Raw genomic sequence first — 24,137 nt, 5'->3', positions numbered from 1 at the left:
ATCACTAATATATGGGATGACGCAGCATTCTCAGGTATAGCATATGTTACCCCCAGAATCCCATGATGCTTTGCAGGCATTGTCATATCTCCTTCATCGTGGATGAGATAAGATTAAATAATTTGACCCTTACCTTGGGTGAGATATCCCGGCTTGTTTCCAAATACTAGTCATCTCAAAGTTTCACCCAAGCAGTAGGCCCCTGAACCATCATAGGGTTTATCATGTCTTATCAAGGCCTCTAATATGCTCCTTTGTTCTGATTAACATGGTGTTATTTATATAAAAAATTTCTATGATGGTCTTTGAAATATTCTGATGATCCAAATGTTTTCATACTATCTTTCAACTGAAGGTAGGCGAGGTGATGTAACTGTGGGGCAAAATTGTAAACACATGGATTTGTCCATTCCATGCGAATGCAGATTATTTCTGATCCTCTTTTATCATAGGTGCAGGCAAGACTGCATTTGCAAAGTCAGTGGTAGCATGTCATATTCCAGAGACCATATTAATCTGCTCTCCTAAGAGGAGACCTGTCTCTCTCATGGTAGTTGAAATTTTCACTCCCACACCTGTCAATTTGTGGTAATCTATTGCTGTTCTTCTACAACTGCCTGATTTCTGGAGCCAGACTAGTGAATTACACTGAGATATGAGGAAGATGAATACCTTTGCACCCTTTAGAATGGGGGTTGGTAAACATTTTCTGAAAAGGGAAAGATAGCAATTATTGAGGCTTTGCATGTAATATGATCTCTGTTGTTATATGATCTCAGAACTGAAGTACTCAGTTCTGCTGTTGTCATGTGAAAGCAGATGTACCACATAACATATAAATAGATGGATCCCTGTAAAACTTTACGTATGAAAACAGATGGTGAGATGGATTTAGCCTGTGGGTCATAGTCTGCCAACTCCTGCTTTAGATCCTTAAAGGTGGTACTATTTTCCACTATAGACTCAGGATGTGACATTTTTTCTGTCGTTCTCTAAATATGGACGTGTTTGGGTTTCATCTGCTTGGCCTTCCTCATGGATTAGGAAACAACTTAGTGTGTAGGTTGAGCTCATTGCTAAATATACCCATTTGGGTCCAAGTTATATATTCAGGGACTTGAGAAATAACTAAGTTAGTTACCTTGTAGGCACAGTGGACCTATTTGGGTCCTGGGCTTTTCTTCAATCAATTGCTTCTAGATCAGAAAACTTGCTCAAGTCAAAGTATCATGACATTTTATGGGGTGCCTTCAGCCTTCTGATCATTCATTACCATTTCATTTTGATGGCACAAATTGAATATTTTTTGTTCGTGAACCAATATTTTTGGTCATGAACCCATCAAGTTTTTCAAGAGAAACATTGTGTTCTCTTGATTATCTGTACAACAGCCTGTAGGTAGATCTCCCTGCCTGATGTTCCATCCTTGCCTCATTGTGAAACTGGATCCACCTGGATCCACCTGGCCTGTGGTGTTTCAGTGTCCTACCATTGCCTTTAACTTTTTTTTTTTTTTAGTTTTTGGCTGGGGCTGGGTTTGAACCCACCACCTCTGGTATATGGGGCTGGCGTCCTATCCTTTGAGCCACAGGGACCACCCCTACCATTGCCTTTATTATTAGAGAGCCTGTTTCTGTAACAGTTTCAGCAATTGTCAGTGCTGACTGATTAACAGAAAGGAGAGCCCACATGAACTTCGTAGTTGTGCTGGTCTTCCTGTCATCAGAATATTTTTATAGTCTTAGTAAGTGATATATCCTCTGGGCCTTCCAATGCAACATAATTATTTGGTGTTTCTTCCAGTCTAACATGGACCATCCACTCCTGCAGGCCCACTACCTTATGCCTTTTAATTCCTTCCTCCACCATTGCCTCTGCTCTTCTGATATTTCAACCTTAACATAACTGTAGGAAACATGTAGATAGGAATTTGCACCATCTCCTGGGGGTTCTTGCTAGGATGTTGAATTATATGTTTTAAGAGAGTTAAATTGTTAGGTCCCCCTTACTCAATCTTGTTTTCCAGCACCCTTGATTAAACACTCTTAGAATCTCCTTCCATATTCCTCTGGTTCTTACTGATACCTGTTGAGGAACATCTTCCATCTGGATTATGCTGTGACTTAACTTTTCATTATAGGCTGAATGTTTAGGAGGGGAGAGAAGAGAAGACACAAAGAGTGGAGGAGTCTGGGTAAGAACTATTCCTAGCTCTGAATAGGAAGGGGCAGGCCACTACTGCCGGCTAAGGGAATCTGGGGATTAGTGGGCCTAGTCTTCAGAAGTTTCTTTTCTCTTTGTTTGTATGCTTCCAGGAATGCCCTCTGGCTTCTATATTTGTTTTTTAATTACTTATTAATTTCTATAAGCCTTTTCACTATATTTTTGAGAATGTAAATAGAGCTGGGAAACATTTATGTAAATCCTTTCCCCCACTAATGGGGTCTCACTATGTTGCCCCAGCTCTTCTTAAATTCCTAGACTCAAGAGATCCTCCCACCTCAACCTTCTGAATAGCAAGGATTACATGTGCATGCTGTACCTGGCTCCAATGTCTGTATAAATCCTTTGGGTTACAATTTCCCCCTTACACGTCAATACCTAATAGCTGTCAATGAATTATTGACCTGCTGAAGTATTCAGTTCTGATTTACCATGGATAAAAGTTTTATTGATGAGACTATTATAAGTCTATCAATTTGTTCTCCACCTATAATTAGTGATGAGGACTTAATTACTAAACAGGCTATGATGGATTATTAATGCTTTTATAAACCTCCATTTCTGATATCATCTTAGGTAGTATTCTCTAAAAAGAAGATTCTGGATGGAATTTGCCATTTGTGATAATTATTAGGGAGTGTCATTGGAATTGAGACCTATGAAAAGGTGGAGAAGGAAGCAGGTCTAGTCGTAATGAGAAGTCAATCTGTGATTTAGGTCGATAATACCTTTGGTCAACCTTATAGTGACCAATAGCACTAAAATGAACTGTCTGAGTTGTCTAGCATTGGGCCAAATTGGCCAGATATTCACATACTGACCTTGATTGCTCAGCCTGTATTAGCATCCCTGGGAAGTGTGTCACTGCACACAGTGTGTTACAGCTGAGGTATTTCCTGCAGACAACACTCTAGTCTTTGGGTGGCACACTGACCCTCCAGTTGTCAATTTCATTTAACATAAATTTATAGATCCGTGGGGTTACTAATCTGGGTCTGTTATGATCCACTTGCCAGCTATATTTAGATCTTTGTCCTCAGGTAATTCTTCCAAAATCTATTTTTGAGTTATTTCTTCCCTCTTGATATCAAGGGTAGTCTTGCTACATAAGTCATTTCAGCAGTTGTGAAGGGAATATGTTATCATTTAGCTCATCTTTGCTTTGCTCAGCAACCTCCAGGCCATCTTATCTTATGAACCCAGAAAATGTAGATTTTATTCAGGGTACTCCATCATTAAACCAAACAGCTTCTTCTTCTTTGCTTGGAAGAGTATCAGAATTCAAACCACAAAGTGAGGAGAGTAGCTGAATCCTCAGTGAGCTCCAGTATTGGCTCAGGGTGAAGCACCTCGTTTATTCATATTTATGCAATAAATTCCCACTGCACATCAGCCTGTTACGAGGTGTTAGGTGAATGATTTGCATTTTACCAATGGCTCTGGTTTTTTCCCTGTTTCTTTACTACTTCTCTTGCATTATACAAGACCTAATAGGTAGTTTTAATCTCAAGATTGTCTGATATTCTTCAGTAGTGGGAGCAGTCCTAGCAACAATGAGTAGCTATGCTCCTTCATAAGCATCACATGAAGAACCTGAATCAGTTTACTTTTGAATCTAAAATTCCAGCAATTTTCAACACAGTGTTCACTGTCTGCCACATGCTCCAACTGACCTGTGATCTATTTGCAGACACCTCAAAAATCAACTGAGAATTTGGGTTAAAAGGTTTGAGGAGCAGTCCCTGGGATACAGTTATGTATGAATCTTTTACCACTTTTTCCTTCTCAGGTTTTAGCCAAAAGGGAATTCTTCACTTAATCTCTTCTAGTCTACTGCCAGAACCCATGTTGGTTCTGTGTCTGCCTCATTTGCAGCTCAGTTGGGACTTTTCAAAAAGGAGTTAATGGGACCCTGTTCTCTGGTTTCCACCATTTCCAAAGTAGCACATCCTCGCTGGCCTCCTACAATTCTGTATTGCTTGACATTTACTCCTAAGAAGGTCTCAAGCCTGGCCAAGTTTCTCCATTTGCCGCATCCAATTAAAAACTGGTACAGGACAAACTTTGCTATGTTTTACATGATAAGGCAGAAATAGCATTTCTATTCAATTTGGAATAGACTGGGGGTAGTTTATCCAAGCTAAGACATGTGAAGTGAATCCGGCAGGTCCTTTTCAAGGACAAGGATCAGGAACAGAGTTGAAGATGCTTTCTTAGCTCCCAAAAGTTGGTAATGTGTTATAAGTTCTTAAGTAAGGATCCTTTCAATTTTTCCTTTGCTCTACTTTCCACCAAGTTAAGCTGATTTTATTTTCTTTCTTCTTTTTCACCATCCACTTCTCCTATACTTAGTGCGACCTTTCCTTTGGCTAGAACAAATCTTCCCATTGTTAAGTCTTGTGGGTGATAACAAGTCTACTAAATCAAATTCTGTAATCTGAATAACATCCTGGCTCTCGAGAGCATAGTTACATAAGATACTTGAGGCTGAAGAACTCCCTTTCATTGCTGCTATCATGTTACCAGCACTCAATTGGATGTCTGTTTCTGACCATCATACAGCCAGCCAGTCTAAGAACAGAGCACCTGTACTCACACATTCCAGCACTTCAGTGGGAGTGCTCCATGTCTTCATCAGGGAAGGCGAGGGTCTATATGGAGGCGTTCTCTCAGGGTAAGTCTGCCCAACATGCACCTTTACCTCCAACCATCCTGATGAGGCTATTCACAAATGTTTGCAGACAGTTACTTATCTGGCAAATAATACCTTCCATTCAGCAATATCCAGAATTGGTGATAGGAACCCTTGGTCATTTATTCTGAGGATCCATGTAATAGGGGTTCATCCGTTTTCTGGGGAATTTCTCCACGAAGTGCCCCAGCTTTTTAACACACAGCCTATCCTCTGCATGTCTTGGATATCTGGCCATGGCCCTTCATTCTCTCAATAGTCTTTTCAGTGATGAATAGTAATAAGCAAGTTACTTTGTGAATGAACACAATAACTACCCCGTCGACCATGGTAACATGAAGAGGTCTGGTAACTGGAAAAAGACAAAAAATGATTTGATTTCTTTCTGTTCCAAATTTCTAGTTCACTCTTCAGAGATTTAGTTTTCATCCACGTTGCAGCTTGGAATTTTCTGTCTATCCACTTGCTTATATCCCCCAGGGCAAAGTCTACTTCCTCCAAAGTCACTTGGTCATACTTGGTCACAGAATCTTCTGTGAGATTTTCACCACTTCTTTTCAAGGATGTGAAGGGAGCTGTCTTGGCCTCAGATTCCCATTTAATTCTCATCAAATTTTTCTTTCTTCTCTCTTTTCATCTGGATTTGAGAGATAATCTTGCCACTACTACTAAGCTGTGCCAGAAAGGCTAAATTGTCAAAACAGACTTACATGAATCAAAAATCTTGTCCAACAACAAAACTTCTAATATTTAGAAAATTAGACAAGTAAGCTACAAGCACCATATGGACAGAGTGAGTTTCAGAGTCACTGTTCTTTCCTTCAACAAAGCTGTTACTCTGTTCTACCTTAGTCTGCTTCCCTCAGGCAGTTCTGGTCCAGCCCTGTGCTTAAGTCAGTCTTTCCCCCAGAACCCTATACTAGCATCTTCCCTCTTACACTCCTCACTGTATCCAAAGGACTCTGATTGAATTTCACTGGGATTGTCTACTTTCCCATTAAGTGGCACATATAAATTTCCTGGCCGAGGCAACTCTCATTTAGCATTGCTACAGAACCCCAGTATCTACTTTCCTTCTTCCCTTGTTAGGTTTTTAGTATGGCCAACTCTTTGGATTTTGTCTTTCAGCACTCATGGCAGAGAATAGAAATCACTCAATGTTTTCAAGCAGAAAATAATTCAGTACCAAAATTAAGATGTTAAAAAATTGTGTTGGAGGAGAGGTCAACATCAAGAAACGTCACTGCCATCAGCCATCAGGGCAATGTTGCTGTAATACTCCTCACCACTACCAAACTCATAGCTATTTCTCTCCCAGGCTTACTTGTTTGATGTGAACAGGCAAGCTCCTTTTAGGGATGGAACACCTGCTGTGTTCTGCTTCTCAGTCTGCTCCACTAAAATAACCTAAATGGCCCTATTTCCACTTTCCAAACTTGGGTGAGCACATCTCAATGCTGGAAGGTAATCTCATTCAAGGAGAAGTTGCAAGGGGATCTGGGAAATGCAACTTACAGCTGGCTATATTTATTGCAGCTGTGATACAAGAGATGGGGACATAAAACAGGAATGGTGTGGAACATTCCACTGAGTGTCAGATAACAATACCTAACTTTCTTTTCTTTCTTTTCTTTTTTTTTTTTTTGAGACAGAGTCCTACTATGTTGCCCTTGGTAGAGTGCTGTGGCGTCACAGCTCACAGCAACCTCTAACTCTTGGGCTTAAGTGATTCTCTTGCCTCAGCAGGCGCCCATCATAATGCTTGGCTATTTTTATTTTTTGCAATTTTTGGCCAGGGCTGGGTTTGAACTCACCACCTCCAGTGTATGGGGCCTGCACCCTATTCCCTTGAGCCACAGGCACCGTCCATGCCTGGCTATTTTTTTGTTGTAGCGGTCATTGTTGTTTGCAGACCCAGGCCAGGTTCGAACCCACCGGCCCTGGCGTGTGTGGCCGGAGCTATAACCACTGAGCTACGGGCGCAGAGCTTTAAATTTATTTTCTAACTTTTCCAGCCAAAGAGTCGATCAATGTCCTGAGTCCATGCACTTGACACAATATGTTCCTTCTGCTTCCTGTCAGCATTTTCTTGTCATGGTTTTTCAGTAATTCAGCGTCTTTAAGAAATGGCAGCTAGCTATTTATAATTACAAAAATTAATGATAATAGATTAATATTTTCATTACTGGTGAAACATATGCATTCTTACTGAGGCCTTCTGTAAGCTTAACTTCAACAATTGACTCTACTGGGAATTTCAGGTTCCCTACTAGCCAATATGAGAAATGTGTTCATCAGCACAATTTAAAAACTTAGGCCACCTATAAAACCTGCCCTTTTTGTCATTGCCCCCAGAATTGTCCCCAGTCCATTACAGTGAAACATAAATCAATTTCTTATTTTATGATCATAGAATTTTGAGCAGTATTTTCTATCCTGAATAACAACGAACCAAATGAAAGAAACTTTTATTTTTCTGATATTTCTAGAAGACTAGAGAGCATTATTGTTTGTAATAATGATTATAAAAATATCCATCTCAAAAGTGACAAAGAAGTTTAAAATACTTTGGAGTCAATCTCCAGAAACCTTTTGTCTTGGTCTCATCTATGTTTTAGTCAGTAGGAACAATCTCTAAATTGCCTCCCTTCAAAATTTCAAACTGGTAATTGAGAAAATGGTTTAAAATTCCACTTTTGGAATTTGCTATTTATATTCTAAGTTTAAACTATAACATGGAATAAAACTTCTTTGAACAATGTCCCCAACAGCGCGTATCTCATGATCATTGCCTTCTTGATTTTCTTATTGTTTGTTCCCTTGCCCATTCCTTTGTCTTTCTTCCTCTGACTCTCTTTACTTGCTCGACTTTTTCACGGCAAAGATTTAAGATTTGGGCTACATTTTCTCTAACATCTATTTTATTGTTTAAAGGAAATTTTTTTTTTTTTTTTTGCTTAAAGGAAAATAGTTTATTTTTTCAGTCAATGAAACGTTGCTACCAAGCTGATATTTTTGATAAGTGTAGAGCTTTTACTGTGATTGTACAGAACATTATGATAGGAACTGTATTCAAAGTCAAAATATTCAAGATATTGTGACAGACAAAAGAAGATACCAAAGAAAGAATCTAATGTTTTTCTGCCTCTGGGGAATGAAAATTTGATGTGACTGATGGCGCTGATTTTTCACTGAGATATGTTATTCACTATTTTTTAACAAATTCTGCATGCTAATGAATTTCAGTGTAAACCAAGGGCTATTATAGAGTGAAAAGTTTTAATCAACTGTAGAAATCATATAGTATAAAAACATCTCAGATTTATAAAGAGAGTGTCAGGAACATGTTTGCTTTACTAGATATCCAAAATATGAGTAATATATAGATGCAAATTTATGTAAAAATAATACTACACACCTATTAAGAACTAGTTGAAGCTGTGCTACTTACTAAACTGTAAGGAATATATTAAAATGACAGAGATGTGCATTTTTTAGCAATTTTCCCTGGGTGTGTGTGTGGGAACAAAAGCAATCATTTCAATACTAATATCTTGAAATACTCAAGAATATTGTAGTCGTTTGCCAAGTAGTAAAGTTAAAGTTATTTGCATAGGTGAGCCACTGTAGTTTTCTTACAGACTGAATATAAAAGAGGGACAAGAGAGCATGGGGTTTAACTCCGATTGTCTTCTAGACACCCCATCGTATCCACCATCTTGCTTAGCGCTGTGCATAACACAAACTGTTCCCCCATTATCGTGGGTTAAATGAATAACTGATGTTTCAATAGTCATGCTAAAAATGTTCATTATATAGCATACTGCTTATTACTGGGTAAAATTTGGATAAAAATTCAATATTTATTCAGTCCTACTTTGTGCCAAACTCTCTATTCATCTTCTTTACAAGTTCTATCTCATTTACCGCTTTTAACAATCTGAGTGGGTTTTGGGAGGAGGGAGCAATTATAGTTCATTCCAAAGGGATTTTTATGGCATTGAGATTCAAATTTAAAAGTAGTCAGAAACATATCAAGAAAGTATATATCACACTAGAACTGTTGTCTCATCTAGCAAGAAGCAACAGCCTCTGAGATGCTGTGGCTTTAGGAGGCATCGCCACGGAGAATATTGATAAATACTGTAAAAGTTAAAGCTGCAGCCGGGGCCCTTTGGACTCCCCGTTCCCAGGAACCAGCCAAGAAGAAGCGTTTCCATTCTGGCAGCAGAGATTGATGCTATGGTTGAAGAGGAAGGGCTGCTCTTGCCCAGTGGAATTGGGGGAGAATACGTCTGACACCCAGGTAATCCACGGGGCACCTCCGGTTTCTCTCCTGGCGGGTCAGAACCGTGAAACACACGCGCAGCGACCCTCCACTGAGACGCGCAGGATTGTCAAGAGTCACTGTCTTTAGAAACGAAGGATTGGGTCACATCACCAGGTAAGCACCGTGACCTGCCAACGTGATAGCCAAGGAGGAGGGGAGGCGGATTTGTACCAGAAGAAGAAGAGGACAAGAAACGATGGTCACCCCAAAGCCAGCTGCACAACCGGGGCGCTGTTCTTCCTACACGTTCCCCGGCCTAGTCACGATTTCCCTCTGGAAGAGACGCCCCACGGCTGGGTCCGGAGAGGAGTTTGTCCCGGTGTGTGAGGAGCTGTGCAGAGGGTGGCTTCTGTGGCCGTGTGACTGTGTCTCTGACTGCCTGTCTGTATCACTAAGACTGTCCCTATCACTGTCCTAAGTCCCTCGGGGCCGCCGCCAGACGTCACCGCCTAGTAGAACAGGTGCCTCTGTCCACACAGGCTGGCTGCTCTCGCCAGTGCGGGAATAGGGCAGGAATTGAAAGGCCTGTTCCCGGGAGAACCTGCCCCCTCGGATTCTCCAAGGACCTTGCTGACCTTGCCTTGGAACTTGAGCCTGAGACCTTTCTACCCGACCTCAACCCTCCCTTTCCTTTTTCACTCGCAGTCAGATTTGAACTGTGATCTGCCGGCGCGCCCAGTCCCACTTGAGCTCTCCGTTTTCCCTCACAGCTTTGCTTCTTGGAGGACCCTGACAAACACGTCCTTACCCACATTTTCACTGGGCAATTTTTTGTTTGTGTTGCAGATTGAGCTTGTCCGACAACAGTCTTAGGAGGCTGAGTTTTATATTTCCCCCAAGTTAATCAAATTTTCAGGCCTGTTAAAGAAACCTCTCCAATTTCTGCTTCTCCTGCAGATAATGTCTGCCCCTTTCTTTGTCCATTTCTGTGTGATGAGAGGAGGCAGAAGTATCAGCACTTGGGGAGGGAAAAAGAGCTATAAATTGAAGATGCTTTATCTGAAATGCCTGGAACCAGAAAGTGTTTCAAAATTCAATTTTATAAAAAAAAAAAAATGGAATATTTGAATATGTATAATGGGATATGTTGAGAGTAGGACCCAAGTCTGGACATGAAATTTATTTATATTTCTTATGCACCTAACATACATAGCCTGAAGGTAATTTTGTATGAGATTTTTAATAATTTTGTGCTTTAGGCAATGTTTGTGTCAAATACTTATGTGTGGAATTTTCCACTTACAGGGTCATCATGTTGGTGTTTAAAAAAGTTTCACATTTTGTAACATTTAGCTTTTCAGATTAGGGATGCCCAACCTATACTAAAGTGGTGAGATTGAACACTGAAAATCTTTAACATTAGTTATAAGTTATACTTTACTCAGATTTTGTCTCTCTTTCTGCCTTACCATACCCATTTTTAATTTTTTTTTATGTTATCTACTCTGCTAATCTCAGCACTATTCCTTCCTCAGTTTGGAGTCTTATCCTTGTTTCAAATGCTTTCATTTTGTGTTTGCTACGTATACCAGAGTTACGGTTTGAATATACGTGTCCCTCTCAAATTCCTATGTTGGAACTTAAACTCCAGTGTAATAGCATTAAGGGGAGGAGCCTTCAAGAGGTGATTAAGTAAAGAGGACAGAACCCTCAGGCATGGGATTAGTACCTTTTTTTTTTTTAAGTTTTTGGCCAGGGCCAGATTTGAACCCGCTACCTCTGGTATATGGGGCTGGCACCCTACTCCTTTGATTTATGGATGGAAATAGCTAGATCTTTTTTTCCTTCTACCTTCTACCCTGTGAGGATAAAGCTTTCACTCCTCTGCAGGACTCAGCAAAAGGTCCCATCATGGAGGAAGAGAGATTGGACTTTCACCAGACAGTTAACCTGCTGGTGCCCTGATTTTGGACTTCCCAGTCTCCAGAACTGTGTAAAATAAATTTCCATTGTTTATATAAAGTAATCAGTCTCAGGTATTTTGTTATAACACAAATGGACTAAGACAATCAGTCATTTGTTGAACCACATTTACTGAAAATCAACTTAACACCAGGCAAGGAATGAATAAGAATAAATGAATGAAACATGGATTTATCCCCTGGAAAGCCATATTGCTTAATAACAGCTAGGAGATACTTAAGGAGAATACATCTGACTATTTTTTGGTATGGCTGTTATGCTGCCCTTTGTTGTCATGTTATGAGTTACCCAGGTTATACAACCTTTTGGAAAAGAATGTGTAACTTCCTCCCCGCCAAAACAAAAGTGTAGAAAGATACAAATGGTGTATATCACAGGACAAAAGTGAAAGACAATTTTTGTAACTGCTATACTAAGCATATTTTCCCAATCATAACTTTTTTTTTTTGTAATCATGGAAAACTGCTTATTGTGAGCACTTATTACCCAATTGAAATGATGATTTCTTTTAAGGATAGAGTATGATTGAGTCTTATCCAATTGGAAGTTTATCATGAAGCATGATTGTGTGCCTTTATGCAGTATATACAATCAGAAATATATGTTAATTGGTAAATTCTGTGCAAGCATGTTTATGAAATGTAGGTTTAGAATAACTTGCATCCAAAATTGACAACGAAATACTCATAGGAACGAGCCCAGTTTTGAGCCCCCCCCCAAAAAAAAATAAATAAGTGAAAGAAAAGAGATGAAAGAAAAAGAAAAAAACAAACAACAGTAGCAATATGTGTTTCTATGGACTCCAGATTTTGCCTTTATTGGCTTCAAAGCTAGATTTTATCTTAGAATCTGATTTTCACATTCATCTTACAGATATGATAACTCTTGGTATCTGACTTCAGTTTGTTATATTTTATTAAGCTACATTTCATTTTAGCTCTCCTTATTTTCCAACCTTAATGTGGCTGGCTCTTTTCATTTTTTCACAAGATTTTATTATAAAAAATTTTAGACATGGATTATAATTCTACCAAGATACTACAACTGGTATTTATTATACTGAATTGACACTTACACGTCTCTCTGTCCATCTGACAATTCTCCTTATTTTAAGGTGCATTTTGAAGGTAGTTATAGATATAATACCTCTGGATGCATATAATTAACTAGAGTTCAATATTAGTTTATTATTCTACGTTCCTTTTTTGGGTAAAATTTACCCACAAGGAAATGTCAGAGCATAAGTGTTTCATGTCAGGAAAATTTTAACAAATGCTTTACCTATGTAACCCCAATCTCTATGGATATACTTCTTTCTTTGTTAAGCATCCAGTAACTAACAACTCACAGACACACTGAGGTACAACTAAATTTAGCGAGGTCAAGATAAATCTTACTGGGAAACAAACTTGGTTTGTGATCAGAATCGCTGTAAGACATCTTGATACTAGGACTTACCTCAGACTATCAGCTCAACATTCACAGAAACAATATCACTTATTTTTAATTCCTGACACTTAATAAGAGATAAGTATCTTATAATTTAGAAAACAAACAAAAATTACACATTGATCTATACAAAAAATGTGCCCCAAATGTCAACACGTACAAGTATTTAGTACCAAATAGACTTAGTTTCTGAGCTAAGATAGTAAAAATTTGGACCACATGAATATATATAAATTTTAAAACTCTGCACATCCCTTAATTCCAGAATATATATTTTACCTGTCCAAATACTTTTTTCTTACCTATTTTGACCACTAACATAGATCAGAGAATCAGAGGCTTATCCAGATGAGGGTACCTGCATAATGCTGGCTTAGAGTAGTTTGCCAGATTAATAACTGTTATTAACAGAATCTGGTTATGAGTAAATGAGTCTATATTTTTCCAGTGAAGAACATCAGGGCTTTTGCAGGATAAAAATGCCTTCCAAGTTTCTGTGGACTGTTGGTTTATTTGACAGAAAAGGATAAAATGATGATATAAAGAGAATGTTGGTATGTCTGGGGGGCTCTCATGCTGCTTCCATCGTCCCAGAGAAGGCTGTTCTTGGCATGTCCTTAGCGAAGACATTCCTGGAGTTACATTGCCGAGAGTTCTTTCTGGATCACATGGATTGCATGCAGCATATGCACTAGCACACACAGTGTCACGTTCGGAGACTCACTTACGTCATGATTTATCAGATCCTAGAAGCGGCTTCCTCTTCACAGTGCTACGTTCCCACGATGGCTCCATTGTGGACCCGCATCATAGTGTTGTGTCATGTCCTCAGGTGACCCATCCACACCCAGTGTCTCTCCTGGCAGGAAACGTCCCTCAGCTTCCCGCAAGTGTGCAGAAATGCAAAACAAGACCATGCTAAGAGAATGAAACCAGGGAAAAGGCAGATCTGGGCACTGTCCACGTTCTTATTATCTGAACCAATAAGAACTTGCCAAGAAAGGGGCAAAGCAGGCCCTCAACAGTCTACACTTACCAAGTCTGTCTTAGACCAGGTTAATAAAGCTGTCAAGTCTGGAAGCTGAGTTACTTCGCAGGCCTGTGGAAACAGATTCTAACCCAGAGAAGAATGTTCCTAGGTGCAGGAAAACTGAAAATTACTTGACCTTCAAAGTAGTCTCACGATGGGATGAGAGGTCCTGGGTTTTGCTGCTGGCAGAGACCCCTGAGGGGAGGGATCTCCTTGCCCTCCTACTCTTCCAGGGTCCTCTTGGCCGGACTGTTGCGTTCCTGTCAGTCAGTCCTCTTTCTCCTCTTCATCCCGGCAGTTTGCCTCCGTGGGGTTGTTGAGCACCTTGATTTCTTTCCTTTGAGATCTACCCCCCAATTTCAACTTCTCTGAGTTTGCTTGAGTCCAGTTTCCCTTCTTCTGGCAGGAGCTTCTGACGAAAGGTGCCTCCAGTCAGCCACCGTGCTCCCCTCCTGCGGCCTGCTTCTGATGTCCTGGATTTTATTTCAGTGTTTGTGGTTGTCTGCTACAGTCTTTACTTCTACTTCTTGTGATACACACCCCGTACACCATCACTGGAGGTTAGCAATAGTAGTTCAAAGAGCAGTCAGTGGAACCCAACAAGAACCGGAGATGTAGCAGAGGGCTGCCAGGTGGAGGCTGTGGGGCTAATCACTAATTTCTGGACCTTGGACACATGCAGATTCTAACTTCCCCGAGCAGCATGTCCTGTTGTACTGACTGACACCACATGCTTCAGTATTCCAGACACTCCTTTCATGATGCCTTTTTAGTCTTGGTATTTTGATCGTTAGCAGCTGTAATTGTTCATTTTAGGTGTCAACTTGACTGGGTTAAGGGATACCTAGATAGCAGGTTAAGCATTATTGCTGGAGTGTTTCCAGGAGCGATTGACTTTGGAATCAGTGGACTAAGGAAGGTCACCTTCACCCAATGTGGGTGGCCATCATCCAACCCACTGAGGGTCCAGACATGAGAAAAACAAGGAAGAAAGACAAATATGCCCTTCCTTCCTGTGCTAGGAAGCCTATTTCCCCCTGCCACTGGACATCAGAACCCCTGGTTTTCTAGCAGTTAAGGTCTGGGGGTCTCCACTAGCGGCCCATCAGTTTCTCAGGCCTTTAGCCTCAGATGGAAAGTGGAACAATTGGCTCTCCTTGTTCGAAGGCCTTTGGACTATTGGCTTCCCTGGTTCTTCAGCTTGCAGATAGCATCTTGTGAGTCTTCTTTACTCCACAATTGTGTGAGCCCGTTCCTCTGACAAATCCACTTTCATATATCTGCATCCATAGTACCCAGAGGAACCCAGGATTTTCCCTCCCTCAGAGTTTCTATTCTGCTCGCAGTTTTCGGCTGTCCCTGAATGCTTGTGTCATGAAGGACCCTTACTCTCCCTGCACATTCTTCCCCCGGGCCAGAGGCAGGTTCTATAGCTCGTAACTTGGTACTTTCTAGGCTTGCCGTAGGGGTGGAGAGACAGTCTCTGTTCTGGTCTTTTGTGGCTGGTCCTCAGGGAGGGTCTTCCTCAGGATTTATGCACCATTGTTCCAAGGCAGCCAAGCTCTAGTTCATATCTGTAGCAGAATTTACGTGCAAGAAAGTATTCTGCCACTTTTCTAGTTGTATTAGGGTAAGATGCTGGGTGCTATTCTTTCTGCTGCTCTCTGGAGTAGGGTTTATTATTATTTTTCTTTCTATCCTTCCCGCAGCACCGGTGTGTCTTCATTTGTACTGTGAAGACTGCAGGGGTTCCTGACTGCCCCCTAGCGGCTCCAGGTTTTGCTCCGTACGTGTGCCCAATCAGAGCAGGGGAGGGCCATCCTCTGCCTTTCTGTCAGCAGCAGGCAATTTCTTCCTTTGTGTCTGCACAGTACGGGGGCTCGCTCTGATGTCCCATGTCATTTCTCAATCTTTTTCGTTAGCAATGAGTGAAGGTCCATGAACAAAAGACAGCAACAGTGTCCAAATTCTGTCTGGGACTGGAAATCCCAGAGATTCAACATTGTCATATTAGTTTACACTTGGATTTAGAAATTCCTTGATTTTTTTTTAACCTGATTTCTTCTGATCTGTTCATATAGTGGATAATGCTTCTTCATCCCCTGTTACTCCACAGGCAAGAAAGTCCTAGTATTTTCTCTCTTTAGAGAGGCCTGTTTCTCTTTGTGATTACTTTGTTGTCTTGTAGCCTCAGCTCTCTGATGAGGCTGTGCTTTTAACCATTGTATTCATCTGATTCCCAAGCAGCTGGGAATTAAATAATTTAGTGGCTACATGTATATCATACACTGAAGAGGTTCAATTTTGTTCTGAAGGGTAGTTTAGAGAGAGAAATAAATTTAAGCAAGGGAATAACCTAATCAGATTTGGGATATAGTAACACAACCTCAGCAGAAGTAATGAGAAAATGAGTAATCATGAGTAAAAATGAGTAATGAGGAAAAAAAAAGTAGGGCGGTGCCTGTGGCTCAAAGGGGTAGGGTGCTGGCCCAATATGCCAGAGGTGGCAGGTTCAAAACCAGCCCCGGCCAAAAACTGCAAAAAAAAAAAAAAAAAAAAAAAAATCTAGAAACTGATTCTAGGTAATTTTAGAGAAATTGGGAAGATTCAAAGATTATTAATCCACATATTAACCAAGCTTGTTTTTTAACGTAAAAAATTCTTTTAAAAAGGGAAATTGATTCAGTTGTTAGATATAAAGTTTATAAGGCTGGGTGTAGTGGCTCATGTCTGTATTCTACTTTGGGAGGCTTGCTAGAGCCCAGAAGTTAGAATTTGAGACCAGTCAGAGCAACATAGTGAGATGCCATCTCAACACAAAATTTAGAAAATAGATGGGTCTGGTGATAAATGCTTGTAGTCCTACCTACTTGGGAGGCTGAGATAGGAGGGTCACTTGAACTCAGGAGGTCATAGAAGTTGTGGTGAACTATGATGATGCTATTGCGCTCCAGGCCAGGCAACAGAGACCTTGTCTCCAAACAATAACAACAACAACAAAAAAGCTGATTTTTCTGAATGACCTGAATAATTTAGTTTAAAACAAGCTAAAATGATAAAGTACATGCAAATCATAAAAGGTATGTTTTACTTTCCTTAGACTTTGGCTTTGGCTGATTGCAGCTGAAGTAGCTAGTTCTGGTAAGATGAAGAACTGATGGTGGGATTTGTGTACTTGGATGGGGAATGTGGACAGTTCAGCTTTTACTTCCAGGGGTTGGGTCTTCTAAGGAAGAAGGAATGCGCCCTCCTTCCCACTTTTCAGCTTGAAGCTCAAATGCTTTTCCCTCCCTGAGGGTTCCATATTCTGTCAAGCTCTCATCTGCTTTTCTCCTAGCCCCTTACACCATTTAGGAAGCCATCCTAGATGGGGGGGTTCACTTCCTTTAGAGGGAGGGTCTGATTTTTTTATCCAGGGGATGAATAACTCCTAACAGCCAGTGTTCTCTATACATTTATTGTCTGGATGATTGTGCATGGGGGCAGATTTTGTTTCTATTTGCATATATGGGAGCTAAGTTATGCCTGTGAACCTCTTTGGAACTGATCTTACACTTAGACTTTCCAGTGGTTTCCTCCTGAGGGTGTTTTAAGCTTATGGGTTGCTCTACGCATGCCAAACCAAGGCCATCTGTTTTCTAGTTTCTGAGTGTTTCTCCCATGTCTTGGATTCTGGATCACCTACTTTATTGGCTGTAAACACATTCTATAATTTTAAGGAACTTCAATGGGAGGGCACAAAAAACAAAACCAAAATTAATCAAATATTGTATTAGTAAGAAAAAAGGAAAGCTGAACCTTAAGTGGAATCTATTGAGAGGATATAAGGATGCTCTCAGATTTACCCTCAATCTTTCCCAGCCTGCGTTAGAAATCTTCCATACCCCTGTGTTCTAGAATCAAAAGAGGCTGAAAGGCCAGGCACTGTGGCTCACTCCCATAATCCTAGAACTCTGGGAGGCTGAGGTGGGTGGATTGCTTCAGCTCAGGAGTTCAAGCCCAGCCTGAGCAAGAGTGAGAGCTCATCTCTATTAACGTTAGAAAAACTAGCTGGGTATTGTGGTGTGTGCCTATAATCCCAGCTACCAAGGAGGCTGTGTCAAGAGGACCTTTTGAGCCCAAGAGTTTGAGGTTGCTGGGAGCTATGATGTCATGCACTATGGCACTCTAACTTGGGTAATTGAACGAGACTCTGTCTCAAAAACAAAACGAAACAAAACAAACAAACAAAAAGGAGGCTGAGCAAATGAAAACCTGATATTTTAGCATTGATAATGGTAAGGAAGCAGCCAGTCATTTGCAAACTCATAGACTGATAAGTCACCGGATAGCTTCGCCTGCCTCTCTGCCAATATGGCCCTACGTTCCAGTGATGTATTCATTACCACCTTAGAAAGCCCTTGTACATTTAACCTTGCATCACGTCGACTTGCCAATCTTCCACAGTGAATCACTCCACCATCTGTTTTGCTGGTTTTATTCCCAGGTTACTGGACTTTGCTGGATAAAATTTCAAAATTATGCTGACTGCAATTTCATGCTAACTTAATTCTGAGTCATGAATTTGTCCATGGTTTCTCCCTGACCTTCCTTCATTCTCTTCATCCTTTGTCCCAGATCAGCAGCAGCATAAATGAAGGAGGAGGCAACTTGGAATCAGAAAACCTGCTTTTAAGCCTCTATCCTTTTAGAGTTGTATGATTTAGAGAAGGACTCTTCATCTCAGTCTGCCCCAGTTTTGTCTGTGACATGGGGCTAACATTTAAAGAATGCTTGGGGCAATTAAAGAAGGATGTAAAGTTAGCTTTTGGTCTATCTTATGTTCATATATGGGAGCTATGTTATGCCTATGTTCAAAGCAATCCAGAATCTTTATTCAAAGTGTTTCCTTGCTGATTGCATTTCTTCTACAGAAGCTAATGTCCAAATTTCCAGCTCTTTCTGTCCATAATTTGAAATCTCTATTGACATTTCAAACTAAATGTTTAACAAGACTTCTCATTTTTCTACCAAAACTTTTCTCTCTGACTTGAGCAATTCTGATTAATTAAGAGAGATCTTTCAGCATTTTATGGCATTATTCATTTCACCTCCACCACTCTTGTATCATCAGATTTTAAAACGTATTTCCTTCCACTACACTTTGACCAACTGCATAATACACACATTCTGTCCTATCAGTTCTGTGCTATTAAACCAGAAATTAGAAATCTTATTTAGCGTGCTATTCACCACCCAAGATATGATAAAATCCCTGGGATAAGAAGAAAAATCTATGCAATCCAGGCTACCTAATCACTTCATTTATTTCCTTTTAATTCCAGTGAATTCCACAATCCAATATACATGATCATTAAATAATGAATTTGCATAAATATTGAATTTATATTTCCATCTCAAAGCAGATCATATATCATTTTACATGTGTTTTCTTCTTACAGTTACTAGGCTTTCCATCTTGTATTGCTTCATTCTAATTATCCTATCTCCAAGTCTGGGATCATTATTATCGAAGGCCCCTCTACTCTCTGTACTGATATCAGTGTGGATTTGCTGAAGACACCCTCTGCCTTTTGGTCCTTGCTTCAGTGTATTACATTGAATGAAATGTCTTGTCCTTCTTTTCTGAAATCCTCTCATTAAAATCAGAAAGAATGATGTTTATAAACCAACTACAGAAGCAGGATTTGCTTTTCTTGTGTTCACAATTGAGAGGTAAAAAATCTGCTGCAACGTAATGCTTAGATTTTTCTCTTGTGAGAATGCAGATGGAAGATACAGCTGCTTTCCTCCAAATCAATTTCCTCCCATCGGTCTTCCGTTACCCTTTCTCAGAGAGATTTCTTGTTTTCTATGAGTGCATTTTCCCACACAGTCTGAAGTATTTTTATACAATCAATTCTTGAGTTTTAATTTAACTCTTCAGTGATATCCAAACGTCTTATTTCAACTGAAAGTATTAGGTCATTACATTTTTTAAACTCAACGCAGAGTGTCTGTGATTTTCTGTTTGTACAGTGCAGTCATTTTGTAGTAATAGAATTCGAAATATAATTAGCACTTTATACAGTTAATAAGTCTATTTTTTAAGGACACAGATCCATAAATTCCAAATATCTAGTGTCCATTAATGGGCTAAAAAGACCAACTTGAAATATCATGTAATTGCAAACACATTTATCAAGCAGGTCTGATACAATTTTGTCTTTGCATAGGGTTTGCTTAAGACGAGTACTCAGCAATACTGTCACTATTTATGTGGCAGTGCATAAGTTTAAGTGAAGACTTAATGTAGTCAGTTTGATAATTTGAAAATATATATCTGTGCACATATGTATATATACAGATATATTTTCTATTATAAACACACACATATATTTTCTCTCTATATATACACATATACGTATACATACATTCTGCCTTAACTTGAGAAATTTTAAGAGAAGGATATATAGAAACAATAAGAAGGTATGGCATTTATTGATAAAAAAGCACCAAACTACTGTGGAAAAAGTGTAGCTACTATACAAGCATTCTCTTTAGTAATCTCTAAAAATAGATTTGACTTACCAGCATGTTTCAGTGGGGTATTTCATGTCTCTGACATAAGCCTTTAGCCAAGAATAGAGGTAACTAAATTAGTTCAGGGACACAGAATTATTGAGATCCATCTGGCTAATGTTATAGTCCTTTGCATAACTTTTAATAGAACATATAATATTTTTATATTTCTTATTACAAGTGACAAAGCATACATTTTACTTTTTAAATTTTTTTTTATTTCAAAATACTAGGGGATAGAAATGTTTCTCCCTCCTGGATACCTTCCATAATGCTTAAGTTGGGGCTTCTAGTGTGCTTGTCATCAGAATTAGTGTTCATTGTACCCAGTAGCTAAGTTTTCATGGTTCATCCCTCCTGACTTCCCCCCTGTTGGTTTACAATGTCCTTTACATCTCTCTGTGCCCCTGTGTGCCCATAATTTAGCTCTCAATTATTAGAGAATACATGTGGTGCTTGTTTTTTTCCATTCCTGAGATACTTCACTTAGGCTAATGGTCTCTAGTTGCATCCAAGTTGCCACAAAAGACAACATTTCATTCCTTTTTATGGCCCGAGTAGTAGTCTATTGTCTATATATACCACATTTTCTTTATCCATTTGTAAATCAACAGGCACTTAGGTTGACAGTCCTAAGTGCAATCGTGACAAATATTCAAGCACAAATGTCTTTTTGACAAAACGCTTTCTTTGTCTTTGGGTAGATACACTGTATCTACCATTCTGCTGTGAAGAATGGTCAATTTGCCTTTAGTTCTTTGAGGAATCTCCATATGGAATTATAATTTTTAGTCCTACCAATGAGGTATACATGTTCTTTCTGCATCCACACCAGTGTCCATTATTTTTTGACTTCTTTATAATGGCCATTCTGATAAAAGTAAGGTTGCATCTCATTGTGGTTTTAATTTCCATTTCCCTGATCATCCGTAATGTTGAGCATTTTTTTTTCACCTGCTTATTGGCCATTTGTTTATCTTCTTTTCAAATACTTATGTTAATGTCTTCTCCCCACTTCTTTTTTAATGGAGTTGTTTTTTCCTTGGTAACTTGTTGGAGTTCTTTGTAAATTTGGATAATAGCCTTTGTTGGATATACAGTTTTTCAATATTTTCTCCCGTTCTTTAGGCTGTCGATTACTCTGATAATTATTTTCTATGTGGTGCAGGAGTATTTAAGTGTCTCATTTATTTATTTTTGTTATTGCTGTGCTTGCCTTTGAGGTCTTAGTCATAAATTCTTTGTCAAGGCCAATATCTAGCAAAGTTTTCCCTGCTTTTTCTTCTAGAATTCTTATGATTTCATACCTTACATTTAAGTCTTTTATCCATATTGAATTAATTTTTATATATGGTTAAATATAAGCATTCTGTTTCATTCTTCTGCATGTGGTTATCCAGTTTTCCCCAACATTTTTTATTAAATAGAGCTTCCTTTACACAGTGTATTTTTTCCAGTTTTGTTAACTATCAGTTGGTTATAGGTAGGTGATTGTGTATCTTGGTTCTCTATTCCATTCCATTGGTCTGTGTCTCTACTTTTAAACCAGCATCATGCTGCTTTGGTTATCACAGTATATTATGCTCTCAAGCTATCCTCCAGCTTCAGCCTCTAAGTAGCTGGGAAAATATATGCCCACCACAATGCCCGGTTAATTTTTTTTTTTATTTGTAGAAAATATGTTTTGCTCAGGCTGGTCTTGAACTCCTGAGCTCAAGCAATCCACCTCAGCTCAAGCAATCCACCTCAGCCTCCCAGAGTGCTAGGATTACAGGCGTCAGCCACTGCACGTGGATTCTTGCAGTAGAATTTGAAATATGATAATGTGATGCCTCCAGATTTGTTTTCATTGCCTAAGATTGTTTTGGCTATTTAGTCTCTTTTGGGATTCCAAATGAAACATACAATTATTTTCTCTACATCTGTGAAATATGACATTGGTATTTTGATGGGGATTGTGCTGAATCTGTAAATCACTTTGTAAGCAGGGGTGTTTTAACAATGTTCTTGTACTAGCTTTGGGGTATTTTTTTCTTCTTTGTGTAGGTCCTTGAGGTGTGACATTACTTTGCGAATGTATGATCTTTCTGTCTTTTTGATGTAAGTATTTCAGGCTGTGACTCCCCCTATTAACACTGCTTTTGTTGTATACCATTGATTTTTGAATGATTGTGTCATGTTTATAGTTCAGTGTGAAATCTAGTTTGATTTCCATCTTGATTTTGTATTGACCTAAGGATCATTGCACAGCAAGTTATTTAATTTCCATGACTTTGTATAGGTTTCAGGGTTCCTTTTCCTGTTGATTTCTAGTTTTGTTCCCCTGAGATCTGAGAAAATATGTGCAATAATTTTGATTTTTCAGAATTTGCTGAGGATTGTTTTGTGGGATACTATATTATTTATCTTGGAAAATTCCCATGTGCTACTGAGAAATGTATATATTCTGCAGTTTTGAGGTAGAATATTCCATGTATGTCTGTTAGATTCATTTGCTCTAGTCCAGTATTTCTTTGTTGATCTTCTGCCTCAATGATCTGTCTAGTTCTGTGACTAGAGTGTTGAATTCTCCAGAAATTATGATGTTACTGTTTATTTCTTTGCTGAGATCTAGAAGTATTTGAATTATGAATCTGGGAACTCCTGTATCAGGTACAGATACATATATTATTACGATTCTCATATCTTCTTGCTGAATTTCTCCCTTTATCATTATAAAATGGCTCTCTTAGTATTTTCTACCATTATTAATTTAATGTCTATTTTATCTTGGATAGCTAATCCCACTGGCTCCTGGTTTCCATATTGATGAATTTTCTTGTGTACGCAACTTGCTGCTTTCATCTCACAGCTTGTAGGAGTTTCTGTTTCACTTTGACTCTCATCAGTCTGATAACTATATGTCTTGGTGACGTCCTACGTATGGTATAAATCTTCCAGGTATTTGATGACCTTTTCTATCTGGATATTAAACCTCAAGTGATACCAAGGAATTTTTCTCTATTGTTCTCCCAAATAGGTTTTCCATGCTTATTGCTATAGTCATTCCTTCTTTCTCAGGGATGCCTACGATCCCTATGTTTGTTCATTTAGCATGGTCCCATACATCTCACAGAGATTGTTCTTTCTTCTTTATTCTTTTTTCTACATTTTTTACTGACTGGGTTATTTCAAAATCCTTATGTTCAAGCTCCACAATTTCTTCTTATGCTTGCTCTAGTCTGTTGTTAAAGATTTCTGCTGTATTTTGAAATTCCCTAAATAATGCTTTCATTTCTTCACATTTCGTTATTTCTCTTTTAATGTTATCTATTTCATTAGTGAATTTTTATCATTGCAGTTTAGATGGACTCTTTATCCTGAATGATTAGTTCTTTGTCTGTTTCTTTGAGATAGTTTTCTACCATCTCCTCGATTCCATTCCGCCCAGGTCTGAATTCCACGTCTGTCATATCAATGACTTCCTTCTGGTTGGAATTCATTGCTGGAGAGCTACTGGGATCATTTGGGATTGTTGGCTTTTATAGTGTGTTGCCAGAATTTTTATGCTGGTTCATTCTAAGATGGGGCCTCTTCTCAAAGTTCAAAACAGATGGCTCCTATGGTACACCTGTTCTTTGCTGGGACCTCTGTTGCTCGGTGAAGACAGGGATGGGACGCTGAATGGTGTGCTTGGGTCCTGCTCTGGAAGCTTGACCAGGCAGAGGAAGGATGAGTGTACTGTAAACCTTTAACCCTAATGCTCTGCTGCTTCTCCCCTGTTCTCCTGTGGCAGTCACTAGGCCACGGTGGCAGGGCCAGCTTCTGGTGCTAGGTTGGTATGTGAGGTAGATCTGGCTGATAGGATAGGATGTGTATGTGGGATGCGGGAGGTCCTCTGGGAATACTGTGCAAGAACATGGGCCTGGGCAGCTGAGGTTCCAGATGCA

The sequence above is a fragment of the Nycticebus coucang genome, chromosome 5 (genome assembly GCF_027406575.1).
Source record: "Nycticebus coucang isolate mNycCou1 chromosome 5, mNycCou1.pri, whole genome shotgun sequence".
NCBI lineage: Eukaryota > Metazoa > Chordata > Mammalia > Primates > Lorisidae > Nycticebus > Nycticebus coucang.
Note: the sequence above shows the minus strand (reverse complement) of the source record.